Source organism: Polyodon spathula, chromosome 39, assembly GCF_017654505.1.
Source record: "Polyodon spathula isolate WHYD16114869_AA chromosome 39, ASM1765450v1, whole genome shotgun sequence".
Lineage (NCBI taxonomy): Eukaryota > Metazoa > Chordata > Actinopteri > Acipenseriformes > Polyodontidae > Polyodon > Polyodon spathula.
In genome coordinates this window covers 666,259-685,421 of record NC_054572.1, presented here as the reverse complement: position 1 = coordinate 685,421, position 19,163 = coordinate 666,259, and the positions used below count along the sequence as shown (strand labels likewise).

At 42.3% G+C, this 19,163-nt stretch overlaps 1 protein-coding gene across 1 annotated transcript in view; it reads left to right on the top strand.

Annotated features, from left to right (window-relative positions):
• The window catches only part of LOC121304630 (plasma membrane calcium-transporting ATPase 1-like), a 46,458-nt gene that overhangs the window by 344 nt on the left and 26,951 nt on the right, over positions 1–19,163 (top strand). The window contains exon 2 of the mRNA XM_041235868.1: positions 255–794. The gene's annotated coding sequence lies outside the window, so the exon portion shown is untranslated. The remainder of the gene's footprint in view (positions 1–254; positions 795–19,163) is intronic.

The following is a 19,163-nucleotide window of genomic DNA, read 5'->3' as shown; positions in this document are numbered from 1 at the left end:
TTTTGCGGGGAGGCAGAGACTGCCTTCATATCAATACATGTTCATGTTCCGTTTATTGTAGATATAATTGTGATCCTGTAATTACTGGTACACCGTTGCTTGTATACTCATTTATTTATTTATTTAGTAGAAATAATCGTTGCTGCTACTAATAACATTTACAGTAACAAAACACAAAAACATTGTTTAAGCTGTTTTTTGCTTATTTTTCAAGCCACGTTTTTTCTTTTTTTTTTTTTTTTTATGAATCCCAGATTTCAGCAAAAACAGAATTTGGAACTGTCTGTCTGTTTAAACTCGGATGTTGGTTTTCAAATTTTATTTTATTACAACAATCTTGAGGGGAAAAGAAAAAAAAACACATCACGAAGACATTAATACTGAATTGGTATATAAAAGCCTCAATACTTTCAGTTGTTTTTCAAGAACGCTATTCATTTGAATGCGTCATCGTTACTGGAATTAAATATTATCTAATTTTTTAATCATTAATGTAAAATACACAAGAAACATTTTAGCAAACAAAATCTCGAAAGAAGAACGCTAATCACTAATCAAAGCCATATTTTTTATATAGATGTACTTCTTTTCTTTCCCCGCGTAACAGAGATTGAAGTGTTATGTTTTCATCGTTTGCGTAAAGAATATTTTTTGGAGAAGACTTCTCTGTTGGGAGGGGAAGAGACTAAAACGCCATTCTTTTTACCACTGCGACCTGGATTTTTAAATGCGAGGGACGAGTCGTTAACTACAGCTGTCATGTTACACTGAGCCCGAAGATTCATCAGCAGAAGGTTGGTAACTGTACATTTATGCTCTCTTGGTGATTAAGACTCCTCTTTCCACAGGTGTAGGTGTGTGTTTCATTTTTGTTGTACAGGTTGAAGAATGGGGTTACCAGCATAGTTTAGAATTCGGTCTTGTTTTGGGATGGGGAGTTGGTAATAGCCTTCTTACGGCGTTTTGTTATAGGGTTTGCAGCGTGTTATCCGCACTAGCGAACCTGTACTGTAGTTGATACCACGAAACCACATCATTGAAGCGGTCAATGTATGTCAGCCTGTTGATCAGAGGGCGGGGAAACGTATTTACCTCCGCAGCATCCAGGTCGAATGGGTGTGCTGGTCCTTGTGGAAGATGGAATAGTGCAGCACATTCCATGAAAACAGTAATGCAGCATACTTTTGCCTACCAGATACAAAGCTGTATTTATTGAAGACAAGCCACCTGCACACAGTGACAAGTAATGGATCTATCTGCCTGTCTGTTTGTCTAAACCAAAACAGAAATCTGATGCAAAAACTTTAAGCAGTAATGTTAATTTTATTTTTCAATATGTTGTCAAACTAGTGGTTAGACTGTATTGTAATATCTGTTACGTGCATTTGTGTGATGAATGGCTTCCATTGTGGGATAAAGGTGGCAGGGATCAGCCAGTCTCTCCTCTGGGCACTGCCTATGAACTAACCCGTTACTATAATGTTTTTGACACACGTTGCTTCCCAGTTCAACATATGATATGAATATTTTTTTTTAAATTATGTTTTAGATATGAAAATGTACCAAGACTGTGCTGAAAGGTACCAATGACTTACAGAAAAAAAAACATGCATGACATATAACAAAAGGACATATTGTCAGAGAACTAGAGCTGGGCTAGGGGTTAATGGTTGGTGTCCAATCCATTATGCAGATTCACAATAAAGAGGGCATTCAAATGAAGAATATCACAAACCTTGGTCCTGGTGGATTTATGTCTCAAATGGTGTTTGAATATAAGAAACAAAAACATCATTTTGAGCAAATTGTGACAGCAATACTGTGGACATATTTTCAGAATGATGTTTCATGCAGACTTTAGTAGTCATTCCAAGAGTACAGGTTATGGTGCTCTTTGCGACTGCATAGTTCAAGTATAATGACAGGCTGCCATGTACTTCAATTCCACTGCTAGGTGTGGCTGTCCATTTTGCAACACTGAGGCATGTTACCTATCCCTCCCCCTGTCTAATGTAACTGGAGAGAAAGAGATACATTTCTTGAAATAAACTTAGATAAAACAGTTTTTACATATTTAATCTTCTAGCTTGCTAATAATATTGGAAACGCTGCGTAGGTCGTTCCTGTAAAATGTTATCAGTGTAGCAAAAACAGAATGTTTGTTTGGATTCCCTAAGCTACAGCGCAGCTTGCAGATTTCATTTGACTTCTGGCTTTGATAACATTTATGACTAGAGAGAGAGAGAGAGAGAGAGAACGAGAACTGAGTCTATCATTGGGGAATGTGCATACAGAAAAGCAAACACTATCTATTTTTCTTTGATAATGAAGAGCACAATTTATGGGAGAATTAGTAACTGAGCAGTCATTTTGCAGTTGTATTTCACTTGATTTGACTGTGTGCCTTCAATTTTTAATTTATTTCTTTTGCGTTTGAAGCACATTAAACACATATTAATTATTAAACTGTTGGAGTGCCCTCGGAAAATATAATCCAGTTATAAACAGCAGAGAATGATAATGTGACGGTAACATAGTCTCTCTGTGTAGGTAGAATCCTATTTCTGCGCACATACTACTGTTCGTAAAACACGACAGTGACACTCCCAAGGCATGCATGGAAACTGTGATATGTCAGTTCATTGAACCAAGGCAGCCACTGTTGTTATTGCTTCTGCTTCATGGATACCATTCTAGAAGCTGTAAAAAGAGGGCGTGGAAGGTGTCTGCAGTAGACTGCATCTCAGCAGCGACTGTCTCTCTTGTAGGCTCACCAGCACTGTAACCCGTTTAATCATTGTGAAACCTGGAATGGCTTTGATAATGCAGCCTTCCATCATCAAGCTGCCAGCTCCTTGGTGGAGGATGTTTAGACTCTGGAAACCTCGCCTTTCTTCCCAGCTATAGCAAAGCAGCAGAATTTGTTATCAAGCACAGCAAGCTGTGTTCACTTAGCCAGCATCCGTTCTCTAATTAAGAGACACTCCTTAGCAGCTTTAAATAGACCCAAACTAAACTGGAACTCCCACTGGTGAGGACCAGTTTATTCCATGAGCTCACTTTTCTCGGGGGCGGACAGACGGACGGACGACAGGACGGGACAGGATGGCTATTTAAATGTTGCAAGATGCTTGCTTGACCCAGTCCTCGGTGCACAGCGCAGGATTTGATGTTCTTGGGTTTATACTATAGCCATCCCGTTCTGTAGGACTGGGTTTGAATCAAGGGGAATGGGTACCAGTGCACAGTGCTGGCAGGTTCCATGAGCTGTTGAGTGCACCTTAACCCTGGTCTGAACATCCCACACCTGTCATTCAGACCCATTCCCAAGCAAGCCCAATTGTGTGCTGGTTTGGGGAGGTTGGGTTCAGTTCTAACATTTTTAGCTTGTGACTCCGAGGTTAGTGAATTTTCCCAACCGGTGAAATCCTTTCAATTTGCTGGCAAATGTACCTGTCTTTCTATTAGGGAGACCCAGTGCTGCATTAAAATAATTTAAAGTAGTGGTCCTAGCAGTATTTCAAATAAGGGATTTGAAAACGCATGGTTTTTTTTTTTTGAGGTGGACTGCTGTCCAGGACTGCTAAAATCAAATCTAAGCTGATTTCAAACCTGTGTGGAGGTAGAAATGTCGCCAATGAAAGTTCAGTCAGAAGGTAACACGCATTTTTTTCCCTTTTTTTTTTCTTGCTATGTGCTTCTTTAGTGCTGTAAAGGAGCATGTGATAGATGCACTGTTCTCTAATGATTTGAATGCAGTGTGAGTAATCGCTGGCACTGTCTGCAAAGCTGTACTCCCAACAGTATTATGTGTGGGATGGCTTTGCGTTGAATCTGTATTCTGGGTGTTCATCACAGCAAAGAGACTGGGCGTCTCTGTGGGTTCTCCACCAGGACGTGTTTTCAGCCATCGTTAGGCTCTGAATGCAATTGCATTTCAACAGACTCACTGCTGTGGGGGAGTTGGTGACACAGTAGGCGCTGTAGTTTACTCTGGAGAAGTAATATTGGTTTGAATTCTATGGAGAGAGACTATTGGAGCCGCTTGCTGGACTGTATAGTATTGGTTGTCTTTTGAAGCCAGTGAGTGCAATGCAATTCCCTGAGAACTAGGGAGATCTGAGAGCCAGTTAGGGTTGAGAGATGGCAAATTTAATGAAGCTCAGTACAGTACAGAGGGCTCAGTACTGCGGATCTAAGAGCCAGCAAATTAGTATTGAGAGGCAGCAAATCTTACACACTGCAGTGTGATGATCCAGCAGTAATGAGGCTGTAAGTTCAATACAGTGTGTGACAGAGGACTCAAATACTAGGGAATCTTAAAAAGAGAAAACTAAATACAGACTAGTACATCCACAAGATTGTTGATAAGCTCAAAGTTAATACAGTGCAGAGAGTACTGTGGGCCGGAGAGTCTGGAAAAGACAAGGCAGCATTCAGAGGTTCTGATAAATCAATACAGAGTTGGTGCTCTCAGTAGGCCTATTTGGGACTCTGACAACCTGCAAATGTATTTGACTTGTTTTGCAAAGTGCATTAAAACAGTGCTAAAAGCCTCCCGAGGCCTGCTATTGCATTCACAGGCAGGTACACCCGCTCAGTGACAGGCGCTTGACTTGAAATACCCGGATTAAAGAACCGATTTGCATCGTTGGGAAACACAACACAGCAGCTTGTCACTTGAAAGATCTTGAAAGCAGCGTGTTTTAAAATGTGCACATTTCTCAAGCACAGCACACTGCTCTTCTGATCTGGAGACTCTGTGCTCCCCAGAATTTGCTCTGCTGCAGCGCCTAGTTATTTTATGGGTTAGGGTAACACCTCAAACGGCAGAGCCCTCATATAAAACCTCTTCTCTGTGTTACAGAGACACTGAAAGGCAGCATGTGGCCTTGCTCCAGTTTATTAGACGGCGCTGACGGCTCCTCTTTCTCTACCGGAGGGCTGTATACATAAAGAACTGCCTGGGTTTCAGCATTGCGTAACATTTTCAGAAATTTGGAGACTGCTGGAGGTTAACATTTTGATCTGTAATTAAGAGAAAGATAATGGTAACTTCGCTCTGTTTTGTCAAGAGTGTTGTTAAAACCATGCTATGATTTGCATATTGCCCCTGGTCTTTTCCTGCATTCGTGTGTTTCTTTCCGTAAGGGCCTGAGGTTTTCCATTTTCCTCTGTGATCTAACAACCTACCTACCTCTCCTCCCCAATCTCATGTCTCCATACTGCAGTAGATTTCCACTGTGTATTCAAGCAGTGCACCTAGGCAAAACTGGTAAAGACCCTTCATTGTGCAGGACCAGGGAACTGGGAAGGCACACTTCTGTGTAAATAGGCTGACACGACTTGCTCGGTGCAGTTAAGCACATGTGGTATTCTGTAGTAAAGTAAATTGTGGGGGAGTCTTCTATGAAATATGCATATTCCTGTTCTTTAGTCATCAGGAGCAGAACAGCAGACCTGACGAAAGCCAGCTCTCTGTAGACAGCTTCTTCTGTATCCAAGATCGTACAGATCAGCGTTTCACCATCTTAAAAGCGATGACTGGAAGGAAGAAGAGGTGGCTGACACTGAGAATGGGTCACGTAGCCCTCCAGCCAGCAGAACCTTTTGAAATACCTTGCGGTCTCGCTGCCACATCGAATCAGGGCTGTCCTGGTTGAACAGAGTTGCCCTTTATCCTGCTGGCAGTATTTCTAAAACCCTTGACCCCTGACGTTAGTAATATTGTTATTATTGTTAATAGTTAATCAGTCGAATTGTGTTTAGTGGCTGCAGTAGAAATCTAGATGTATGCACTAGCATCTGTACTTCCCTGTCGAGCTTCCTTTCAGCTCCTGTCTTGGTATGTAGTAATTAACAGCAGGTCTAATATTGTGCAATGTAAAGCACTGGCCAATAGCAAAAGCACAACCTAAAATAAACCTAGTTCACTGGCCGACTGAGACAGGGAGGGGCTTGGCTTAACAGCAGAGTCACCTGCAGCTAAATGTAGAATTTGTTTGACGGTGCAATTGAACCAATTTTCCAGTGCATGTAGGACTATCCTTACAGACTGAGAGTTTTAGTGCACAGTTGTCCAAACATTTTGGTTAAAAGAGCTTTACCGATGACCAGAGAGTTCATAAAGAGCGATGCAAATTATAAGTGTGTGTGTGTCTAATAGAAAAAGAAAGACTATAGCATGCATTAAGTTTAGTTTACTAAAACAAAATAGCTGAGTGAGAGACAGCAAAGACATTTTGACATAGAGAGCTATAAAAAGACACTGCAGGAGGACGGATCTTCAGTGAGTTTGTGCTCATTAACCGTGCGTCATGTTTAAAGGCAACGTTGGTGTGTTTGCACTTTGACTGTGCTTGCTATCTCCATTAAAGGATGCTCCAGCTATACTAGGGAGTTTAGTGAGTCATACAGTTCAGCCCTGCACCAGACTCAATACAGAGAAAAAGACAGAAGAACTGGCTGCAGCAAAAACCTGGATTGTTGGGGGTGCTTGAAAACCACTGCACCAAACAAAGGGGTAAGAGCTGAGGGGAGAACATTTAGCAACTTTTGTTGTGTACAATGTGTTCCATTCTGTAGCAGGGTTTGTAGGGGAGCAGAAATTAAATAGTTGAAAAATGTAGTATAGGTGATACAGCACTGTAGTCAATGAGCCAGGTTACAGAGTATTACAGCTGTGTGGAAATAGATAATATAAAGTATCCCTTTTAAGGACCTGGGTTTTCCCCTGTTTGATTAATGTTGTAAAGGGCATATGCTGGTAATTCTAGCCACCTTGTCATCTCTTGAACCGTTTTCTTTCCGAATCGCGATATGCTGCTGTTCGTGGACCGGTTGCAAATTGAAGTTGGCTTGAAGGTTAGGTGGCTGGGATCAAAGGGCTAGAGTAGCTCCCTCCCTTTGCTCACGTTAAGCTTATGTCACTTATATTGTTATATGAGATGGAATATGAGCAGATGACCCCATTGCCAGACAGGGCAAATCAACTGTGACGGGGGGAGGACGTCATGGCCAAAGCCTTCTAGAGGTCACCAGTTATCCATCCAGCCATACTGCCCTATCAAGGGTCTTTTCTGTTTCATCTGTAATAAACGGCAATGGAACTGACCTTGTGACGGTTCAATACATAGTTGAGTAGTACCAGGGATCCACAAACAGCTTATATACAATTCTGCACCGGGACTGGGGATAATACATTACAGCATAGCAGAAATCAAGAGATTGTAGCAGAAAGCTAGCAAACTCAGTATAGCAGAGAAAACTCAAAACAGAAGTAGAGACAGAACTTGGTACTGCTATGGGTGTTGAGGATCTGAAAGCCAGCAAGCTCGATGCTGAGAACTTCAGTATGCATGTGTTCACTATCTACGCCTATAAAAGCAAAGCTGTTCATTGGGATGAGACTGAACAGATTTCAAACACCTCCTCACCCCGCAGTGTCTCCAGGGAGGGTGGCATCAAAGAATAAGAGATTATGGCTCCCAGGATGAATGTTCATGGGAACCGCGAGAGTCTGTTACTCTGTGCTGGCTTGAGCTGCATGAAACTCAATGTGCTGTGTAAACAAGGACCTGCTTATGCAAGCCTGAGCACCTGTCCCCAATATCTCAGAGAATAATGGTGGCCGTTGATGTGCCTGTGTTTAATAGCTGTGCGCGTAAAATAGATAAGAAAAGGGAAATTGAAATTGAAACTTTGCCATAGTGTGCTATTAATCTAAAACCCACTGTGCGTAATGGATCAAACTGCACTGCAGTGGGAGTTGTACTGCTGTCCACTGCAATGTCAGCATTGATTTCCTGCTGCTCCCTCACAACCCTCTTTCTTGAGAGGTTCAAATATAAGTTCTAGTTGTTCCTGTCCCTCGTGTGGAATCAGTACTTCTTTTATGAAGTATTTTTCCCTTGCCCTTTGGGGTGTGATATCAGTAATATCTAACTCTCTCCCCCAGTTCCTGGTACTTGTTGTGTAGGAGATGAATATACAGTTCTGTTTTAGCCTTCAGACACATGGCCAGTCAGGAAGCTTCTGAATGCCTTCTGCTGCCCTTCCCTGTCCAGCAGAGGGAGCATATTCCAGCTCTTTTATCAAATACACACAGCCAGTATCAAATATTGCACTGGTCCCGACAGGACGCTGTCGTGTAGTGGTTTATACCATTGGGATAACATTGGTGTGTGAAGATATGAAGTCATTACCACTGTGGTACTGTTCGCCAAATGGCTCATAATGTTGGAGCTACCTTTGTGCTACCCTTGCCCCTTAATGCAAAGCCGTTGCATTGCCAGGGAAGATAATTTTGGTTTCACCACGGTATAAATACAGCACTGTGTACAGTAAACCAAGAAACCATTGCACAGCCAATACAACTGTATATACCCAGACATTCCAGCCCTTTAGCTGTCTACCTAGAGACTCATGTCATAGTGAAGCGTGATCATAGAATTTTTGTGCGAGGTGCAGCTTAGCAACCAACATGGTGGAAAGTAGAGATTCTTTAGAATAGCTTCAGTAACCCAGGGAAACCAGTATAGGTGATACAGCCCTGTAGTCAATGAGCCAGGTTACAGAGTATTACAGCTGTGTGGAAATACTGAAACAGCAGCTGCTGTTGCTCTACCATATCTTTGTATGTTGAATAATGGCAGTTCAGCCTGATTGTGTAGTTTCTCCACACAAACGTTACTCTGTGTTCAGAACAGTGAGGTTTCTGTTCTGTATGAATCAGCCAGTCAGTAAAACTACAGCAACCAAATTTAAAACCCTGACTTAAATACAGTCTTGGGATTAATGTCAAAATGTCCAACATTTCTTCTGCTGTTTGCTCTCTCTACATTCTTGAGTGGAGACTAGACCTCTGCAGAATGAAGGGTTGCAGGGTTATAAACCAGTTGTGGGCCCAATTCATGAAGCTTTAACTGCATTAGTTAAAAACTTTTTCTAGCTTTTGCACAGCATGTCGGGTTGGGCACACACACACACACACACAAGCGCATGAGTCAGACCCAGTAAGAAGCTCACAGCAGTGAAACAGTGAAAGAAGAGGGCGTAGTGCAAATGGAAGTCATGTGAGAGTGGCGATCGAGGAATCCACAGCAGCCCCAAGAAAAGAGTGTTTGTTCCTTTTTGAAAACAAACAGGCAACTGTCTGTACTGTTAGACAGGTAGAATATACAAGCCAGTGAAACGTTTTCTTGAGTTCATTTAATAATACCAGGTATTTCATGCTCTTGCAGTTTTTGTTAACAGTTGGGTGTTAGTTCCAGTTCAGTTCCAGACTGGGGGATTTGACAGACCTGTTGCAAGAGATCAAGGCTCCCTGGGGTTTTAAATACATGCGTATCTATTGATTCTGTACTCAGAGTCCACTGATAAAGCGATGCTAGCTGGGACTGGGCAGAGGGATGGGAGCACATTCTGTTATCTTTTCCAGGCAAGGCTAGACTAGATTAGCAGTTTTCTGCAGTGGAGTGAGTTTTCTACATTGCATCCTGGTAAAAGCACGGCAAAATTTTCAGCAGTAAAGCTTCGCTAGAAGCCTGGCACAGTAAAGCCCCGGGAAGCAACGTCAATCCTATTGTAAATCTTTGTAAAATATGAAATGCATACAAAAGTAAAATAAGAATGTGCCACTTTTTCGTTGACAATGCTTGTAGCAGTTTTAAATGTTTTATCCTAAACGTAGACTTGCAGACTTAGGTTTCATATACAGTAGGGTTATTTATCCTTATTCTGTAGTTGAAAGAGCTCTTCAATCCAGCTCTTCAGTTCAGAGCTAAGCAGCTTCAGGACAATGTCTGTTCTGGAGATGCCTGCATCTGAAATGCTCCATTTTACACAGATTAATGATGAATGCGTGCTTGTGTCGACCCACCACTAAATTAATAAAATGTGCACGCCCAAGGGGGCTGCCTGTGTGTACATACATCCTCCAACAACCAGGCAAAATGCAATAAAGCCAATAAAAGTAATCGGAAAATAATCACATAGCGCATGCTGCTATGATCCCAGACCTTCCATTAATGTCCCTGGGGGGTCGAGATAGAGGGGGAGGGAGGAGGAGGAGGGGCCAGCTGTATGTGTGATGGCCTGTTGATGACTCATTTGCCAAATGGAACAAGCATGCACATTGTTGTTTGCTGCATGAAAAAGCTGACTCAAAATGTGTGTTTACTCATGTATGCCACCCTCAAACCATCACTGTCAGTTGCTGGCTTCTTTTGTATGTAAAACTGTAATAGGTTTGTTGCCAGGTTACCTAGGCTTGATGTCACAGGCAAATGTATTTAAGCACAGTTTGGAGAAGGTCCTGTGTTGGCTGATCAGCATTTAATTACAGCTCCCCCTATGGCATCGGTAGACTGGAATATCTGGGATATGATGGTGCATCAGATAAATAACCCAAAGGTATCTGGTAATCCTAGAACAATGATTTCCATTTATTTTAATGGGTAGGTTCTAAGAATTATCAATGTGTAACTGTTTCTGATCCCAGATTGAACGCGTGATGTTTTTATTGATGTGAACTATGCTATGATATTCCATATACAGTCAAACTGTCTTAAACGCCTTATATTAAGAGCACCTATCTGTAAAGTGACTACTACAGTGCAGTGATTTCCCCCCCCATGTTAAATCACCAGGGTATATAAGTTTATAAAGACAGTCCATTGAATGTTCATTGATAGCAGGTTTGCCCTTATAAAAGTTTACCATAGTAAAAGCATTTTGCACAGTGTAAGAGCATAGGTAAAAGCATTGTAAAGAATAGTGAGGTATGGTGAAGAATAATAAACATGGCAAGCCGGGGTAAACTGTAGTACAAATATTTAAGCATTAAACCTTCAATATGAGACTAATGCCAAGCCCAGGATTTTTTGGGAGCTGATGGGTCTGTCATAATACACAGAAGCCAGTAAGAAATACATATCATTTGTAATTGGATCCCCTTGCAGAACAAATGCAGTTATTTTACTGCTGGCTGACTCTTGTAATTCTCTCTTGTCTTGTGTACCTAATTAAAATCCTTCAGCCCATAGAAGAATAAAAGCACCATTACTCCTCTTTCATTATAAAGGTGTTAGAATTAATTGAACTACAGACTTTTTTTTTTTTTCTGAACTGTTTAGAGATGAATTACTTTGTAATCCCTCCCCGTCTCTCTGCACAGTTGCTGTTCTGAGACGTTGGGTTAAACAAAACTCCCTTCAACTAGAGAGAGCTGAGAGCTGCCCTTTTATATGTATTTCTGTGTTTAGTGGAGCTGCTTTTACGTTAATTATTTTTTTTTTCCTCTTTGGTGGCAGGCTGGTAATGGAAAGCTTTTTTCACTGTGAAGCCAGCCTTTCATTCTCTGCCTCGCTCAGCCTCTCGTTTAGCGGCTGACAGCAAGGAATCATTTCCAGTTATAAATGGAACTTGGGCCCACGCACCCCCTTGGGAGTGGTGCTGTGTGACTGGGCATGCAGACAAGCACTATTTCCGATAGGGTGGAAATGTTAGAGTTTCCTCCACTGCTAGAGAGACCTAGTTCGCACCATGCTGAAGCAAATGTCCTCCCAGGCACATGAAAAAAGACACTGTTTGGCTTAGTTAGTTCCAGAGTGAATTATCTAAAAGGATTGCCCTATGGAAAATGTTCCGTAACAGATTTGTCCCGTACTAAACCTTAAATAAATTCACCTAATACTCTAAATCACTAGCGTTCACCCTGCAACCCAGCGCTTTCTCTAACCAGGTGCCACTAAGCCCCCACTGTTGCTGAATTGGGAAACAGGATGATGAGTGGGGGTGGGGGGAGTAGTGAATGTCAGTCTATATTCAGGCCACAGGAGTCGCCGGAGCAGGGATAACCCCATTCCTAATGGATTTCTTTACCACTTTATAAATAGCCATGCTCCTCCATCCCTCGGCAGAAGCAGCTGGAGATACTGCTGGGAATTCTAATTGGTGGGTGAAATGTTGGTTAACAAGACGTTTTTCCATAAATAAATCTAACATAACTTGCCTAGGCTTGTGTTCCACAGATCTTGTCATACACTGGTAGCCGGTTTGCAAGATAGTCTTCCAGGAGAGAGTTAACAAGTCGATAAATGCCTGCGAAGTTTAATAAGCCAGTTTTTCCACACCTGTGAATAAAGCCAAACTGGTGATGCGGTTTCAGCAGGCGATTAGCAAGTCCTGACGTGAACTCTTTCTGTCTTGGGTGTTGCATATTTATCAGGTATATATTTATAAAGAAGAGATTCAACATGATGAGGCATTGGAAAGGGATCTAGGTATTTCTGTAGAACATAACTAATGTTATTTTTTTGGTACAGCACTCTCCTGGTTGCAGTCCTACTTAACCTCCCAACATCAATCTCTTGCTGTTTCTGGGGTTCCACAAGGCTATATTCTTGGGTCTTTACTTTATTAGGTTGTAGGTGCTGCCGCTGGGTAATGTGATCAGACAACATGGTTTTTGGATGTTTTTTGATATTTTGTTGTATTATATTATTGTATAGCATATTTCTTTGTAATATGAAGTGCTTTGGGATGCCTTGGCCCGAGTGGTGCTGCACAAAATAAATTTGATTGATTGAATACCTGCGGTTCATTTGCATGTGGTTTTTTTTATGCTAATTGGACTGTAGGCTCTTCCAGGGTACATAATTGAAATGCATCATTGCCAGAGTCTTATCTGTGTCACATTGTTTTGTATTTTGATCAATTTTAGATAGATGAGACCGGCTTTTTTTAACCTACTGATTGTGTAGCGCTTCTGCGATGAAGAGCTTTTAATAATGTTCTTGTACTGCATTGAAATTGCTTTGTAGAATTCACCTCCCATCTGGCTGGTTTCCCGATAGCATTGTGTGGAAGATTTCGTTTTATCTTTCGCTTTGTGCTATGCGTGGAAAATCAGGGGAAGTAATAAGCACTGGAGTAGAAAAGCTTGTAAAAACGTGTCTGGGGCCAGTAGACAAACCCGGCACTTGGATTGGGATTCTTCAGACTCATTGTGGAAGTTGATTGTCAATTAAGGGAATATGTAGGCTAAATATTGAATCAGGTCATTTAGTCAAGTGACTGGAGATGAAAAGGTTCATTAATTACTAAAATAATTAACCTTGAGCCTTTCCGAGGGTGGCCTTCAATAGCGCTGGTGAGGTGGCTTAAAAATGTAGATCTCCTCATTACATCACGAGAGCTCAGTTGTTGAGTCTCTCTCATGCAGAGACAACCAGCTTTGACTCGCTTTTTTATTTTGGCAAGGGTGTCCACAAAACTCCTGAGCCTGATTTGAACCCAGACTTCTAGCAGTGCCACCTTGCCTCCTTTTTATATAAAAAAAAAAAGACCTTTTCTTTCAATTAGCTTGATGTGGCTGCACGGAAATGATTATATCATTTTCTAAATAACCGCACCTCGAGGAAGGCTTTCCAAGGATCTCTGTACTGCAATTTGAAAAATCATTTAAAAATAAATAAAGCTAGTGCTTGTAGAATCCCTGTATGTTGAAGTTGTTATAAGATATTCTTGTTTGGTTCCCACATTGCCTGTAATTATTTCTGACACATTATGTTGCTCTGAATTCCTGTTTCCCAGCTCAGCTTTCAGTCAGTCTGTTCAGCGAGAGGGTACGACCTTCCAGTTAGACATACTGGTGGAATCTCATTCTGAAAGGCCCAGGGTCAAACAACGTTGTGTAGCTCGCAAAACAACCTGGAGCAAAGACCATCTCCTCTTCTGTACTCCCCAGCTACTTTGCTGCAACTGTCTTCCACGCTGCCACCCAGCACTGTCTAATCACGAGCTACTCAAACCCCTTGCCTCTAATAATGCTGTATCCAGGACAGAATGTGTATTTACGTTGCACAACATACCATTTTCACTCCTCTGGTTGCTGAGTGTCTGCAGTGGTTTTTTGTGTTTTTTGCATTGACTGTCATTAGAGTCACACCCTCTTTTGTTTGTTCCCGGCTCAAGTGTTCTTGTGTTTTGTTGCAGAGAGGTGAGTGGCATTCTCTGCTGTGGTGAAGGTGACTCATACTGGACATACTTGCTTGACAGTGACATAGGGGCAGATTTAAATCTAAAATAATATCAGCGGGTAAAACAGATGTTGAGAAATGAATAAGAGCGATCAGCCAAACAACAGCCCTGCAGCAATGCATATAGACACACACTGTGGATTGTCTATAGTGCAGTACTGTAGCTTCTGATTTTTCTTCTATTTGTACTGTACAGGAACCTTGTATCAAAGCCGTTTCTGTGCTGGCTTTCATTGGTTCACAGAAATGCATTGCAGTGTAGTTCCAATCTGCTCTTGTTGTTTTGTTGCAGCAGAGCAGTTCAGGGATAGAGAGTGAGTGTGTGTGTGTGTGTGTGTGTGGGCGGGCGCGCAGGGAGAAAGGCGGTGGGGTGGGGTGTAGTGCTGTATAGCTGCAGCCTCCCCTTTAGTATTCAGGGCAGGTGTGGCTGCAGAGCTCGGAGTTCTGCAGCTTGGTAATCCATCACAGCGCTGCTCCCACAAACACACACACACTTACTTTCTTAAACATTAACTTGTCAATTCCCAGAACTATTTCTCTTGTTTTTTCTCATTTGCCTTCCCTTGACCCATGATGGATGTATGTATGTATGGAGCAGGACACAGATCCAAACAAATTAAGAAGACTCCAGGCAGGCAGGCAGGCAGGCAGGCAGGCAGGCAGGCAGGCAGGCAGGCAGGCAGGCAGGCAGGCAGGCAGTCGGTTTGTTTTTGCTGCTATAGGGATGAAGTGTCTAGAGACTACATTACCTTTTAAGCAGAGCCACTCCTTTATACTTTATCTTGATTTTTCTTAAGCAATGTCTTGCAGCAGTTTTTTTTTTGCATGATTGTTGCACTGTACGATTCCAAGAGTGTTCCTGTTATCGAGGTTTCTTCTTGCTGGGGTTAATGTGCTCCAGCATCTCCTTGGTCCCCCAGCGTGATCTGAGTGATGATGGGAGAGACTAGCAGCTCAATTTAATTAGCAGCTCAATTATTTATTCATTAAGAGTGCGTCTGGCAGCACCCCTTTTGAAGCTCCCCAGTGGGCAAACCACATGGCCTTCGTATTGCGTGTTGAATAGGCAGGGGTCCCCTAATGCTCCGCACCACACCGTTACCCTTTACCAACCCCCAACGCTGCAGGGGCACTGTGAGGAGCCCCTGAAAAATACAGTACACTAAGACCACACCACATCAGTGGACTACAAATAAGCTGAGCCCTGCATGCTGCAGCCTGCATACGCAGTAAGTTGAAAGCCACTTTGTTATTACCTTGATGTGTTTGTGTGTCGTTGAGACCAACTGGGCTCCAGTGTGAAAGGACGAGGATTTGAGTTTCTCACTAGTGGCTGTATTGCACGATGGAGGCGACAGTAGATACTTTGAGTGTGTTGTAGTGTAAAGGATAATAACGCTGTTTCGGTCAGTGTTGGTAATTGGCAGCGTGCTGTGTGATTGGCAGCAGAAGACAAGGAGCGCTGGACCACCATTATGGCAGATAAAAGGGTACATTGTGCTGGGCTAGTATAGGGCTGTCTGATCTTTCAGACAAACGGCAGAGGATACATCTTAATGCACACATGCACAGAGACGGAGGAAGAGTCCGCTTGGTGCACAGCATTCAACAATGAAAAACTCCCACTCCATAGCAGTGGTGTGAGCCTCTCCAGGTTTTATTGTGAGCACTTGCGGACTGTATTTTCAAATCCACTTGAGAGACTTATTAGCTGCTCTTCATAGACACAGCCAGGAGTGGTGACTGGAGCATTAACGACATGGTGAAGTGAGCTCCCATGACCAGGAAAATGATGATCTTTGAGAGAGAGAGAGAGAGAGAGAGCGCGCTCTGCCACTACTAGCCCTGCCATTCAGAACAGAGTAACAGCTAGGAGACTCCCAGGGCTGAGCCAGCCTCACACTGAACTGCACAGAACACTGTGTTCGGGGCAGACCTTTCCTGTGCTCATCAACAACAGCTGGGAGTTAAGTATTCCTTATGAGTCTGACCTTATAAAAACATATTGGTGTACATGTGCGCTTCAGTTTTGTATGCCGTGCTTTTAGTTTGTATTGCCATGTTTGTTTGTTTTTGTAACTATGGTTTACAAAGAGAATTTAGTATGTACCACCATTTTGCTTTTGCCTGGGTATCAAAGGCAACTAGGTACTAACCATGTCGAAGTGCCCGGGCTAGATGCTTACTGGAACTGCTCTGCCCTCCTTCTTTGGATTGGTGGTCCTCGCATCTCCAAAACAAACAGTGGCGGAACTTCTAGGATTTTGATACCATGGTAACTAAATTCCTCTGTACAGCAGATAATGATGTAACAGCCTTTCTATCTGAACCTTCAGGCATCGAGTATTAAGTATTTATCCATTTATTTTCCTTTGTTCTTCAGTATTGTACACAAATATAATCTAAAACTACACATTTTAGGTCATTAGTGTTATTTTTTGGAAACTGTTGAACTGGTGGTTCATTTTACTTTATTTCTTAAGTTTAATGGGTGATTCTGTATTCTTTTATATAATGCTGTACCTGTCGCTCCTACATATTTTGTTACGTTTTTGCCAAAATATACCATAAATAAGGTTGCTAATTTTGCATGATGGCTTTTACACAGCTGAAGAAAGGCTTTTGTATGAAATGTCCTGAAATATGTAATTTTGTAATCATTTAAACCCTTTCTGTGTGCCTAAGTGTATTACATCTCATTGATCTAAATCCATTTGTGATTGTCTCTGTTGCTTCTGGGAGCTTCAACAAAGTAAAAAGAAACCTCTTTCTAGAAACACGGTGCCAGGATATCAGCAGGCGACAGCCAGGCCAAACGTGCATTGAAATCAAATAAATTACCAATTTCACTTTCTTCACAAGGGACTAGCTTTTTATTTGGTTTGCTGATACAAGCGTCTGAGGACAACAGGATGGAACACAAAGCCTTGGTTTGCTTAATCTTTTATGGAACACAAAGCCTTGGTTTGCTTAATGAAAAAAGACAAAAACAGCAGAAACGGCATAGACTTTTCCAGCTATAAAAAAACAGGGATGGTCTGAACCTATACAAAGACCCTTTTTTTTTTTTTTTTTTTTTTTTTTTTTTGTTGTTCCATGTACTCACAGAAGCTACGGATTTCTAAAGAAGGAAATAGATACAAAGAAAGGTTTTGAAATGGCAGGGGCACGGCAGTTTGTTTCTGTACGTTAGGTGCCATGGTGCACAGCTACAGCATTACCACAGTGATTATTTTTATGTTGCTCACCAGCTGGTTATTGATTGCATTATCGCGGGACCTATGCCAGTGTGCTACTATGTCCTGTGCAATGCAGATTTTGTATTTTCCATAAACTGAAACCTGTTGTGACATGACAACATTTGTGAGCCTATAGGGGAATTGTTCCACTGTGCTGCCATGACCAGACATGGCTTATTAAATTACCTTGCTATGCTGTATTCACACATTTTGTAATTAAATGTAATTACACTTGATTAATGTTATATATATATTAAATTAAATGGGGTATTTAACTGTAATGAAGGGGCATTTTCCACACCACCTAATAATGGAAAGTGGAGATTCAGAGTGCAGATTTAAAGAGGTCAAGGATTGCTTTTTATATAGAGCAGCCTCATTGACTTATCAACAGAATTGCGTTGGCCTGTCGTCTAGGGTCCAGTTACTAACGCGAGCTCCTGCCTGCAGCCCCTGCCAGTCTGTCTCTCAGAGTTTCATGTGTTGGATTTGCAGAAAGATCGTCGTGCCAGGCGATTCCATAACAGGATGGCAGGCGATCTAGGCTGAGATCAGGCTGCAGCCTTCCGGGAAGAGGGGGGTGGAATAGCTGTTTGCATCTAAGAACAGAGCTCAGCATATATAAATATATGCATGGGTTGTTTCAATGGGATAGAGAGGAGGTGGAGGGGGGGGGGGAGCGATAAGAGTTAGTGACCGAGTGGTGGTTGAACTGCTGTATCCAATTAGACTGAGGCATGTTAGAAGCACGTGTTGTAATCCAGGGGAGATCGTATTTTAGCACGCTGCCACTACACGGAAACTGCCCTGCAGACAGGAAGCCTATCATGTTCTGGCACACACAGGGTTCCTCTAGAAGGGGATACAAAACACATCGAAGGCCATTCGAGACTGGATCGTCCCCGACAACCAGTAAAGTGAAAGCAGTACTGCCATAGTCCTTTAGGAGTAGAGACCAAGCCTTTAAAAATACAGCCGATTAGTGCAACAGCATTCCCCTGTGTGCCTTGCTGTCATCGTAATGTCCAAATTCCATTGAGGGATCCCTGTAGAGAAAAAAAAAACAAGAGGAAGGAGCGCACACAGAGTCCTCCCATTAGATCCAGAGAGGGAATTACAGCATTAAAGACTTCCTGTCACATTGGTATTTAATGTGGGGAGTACGTGTGTCTATGGGTGTAATCCCTTTCCTGTAATGCAAGTTCACACTGTTCTATTATTAAAGTACTATCCATATGATAAAATGTGTCTTGAGCAATATACTAACATTGCGTTGTATTGCTTAAAAACGTGCAGAGTAAAATACTTCTGGCCAACCTAATTGTAACTTTTTTTTTTTCCAATCTGTCCCCCTTAAAAAAAAAAACTAGTTGAGAGCCCTGGTCTACATAGCGGTGTCCTCCTGAATTGAAACCCTGTAGTGTAAATGTGTTCAGTGATTGTATTGGTGAGTGAGCAATAGAGAAACACAACAGTTCAACAGGCTGTTGCTTTATTGGCCTCGTGTAGCCCTGCCCATTCCCATAGATCCTGACCCCCTGCCTGAAGCACTGGACTCGCTCACATACACCTGACGGCTGTCCTGGTCTGTCTGTCTGTCGGTGTGGGTGTGGACAGCGCTATCCCTGTACTGGCTGATTCTCCACTCTGTGGATTACAGCCTGTCTTTGCCCCCCTTTGGAATTTTCAACAGAAGTTCTAGCCTGCTCTGAACTGCTGGCTAATGTTCCACCCCCCAGAACATGCATTGGTGTACAGTCTTGTTTATTCAACATCCTGACTTCTTGTATTCTAGTGAGGAACATACTTACAAGGTGGTATAATTGTGACGCCTCTTTGAAGGTATTTTAAAAGTTTGTCTGCTTGTTGCAGCTTGCGAGAG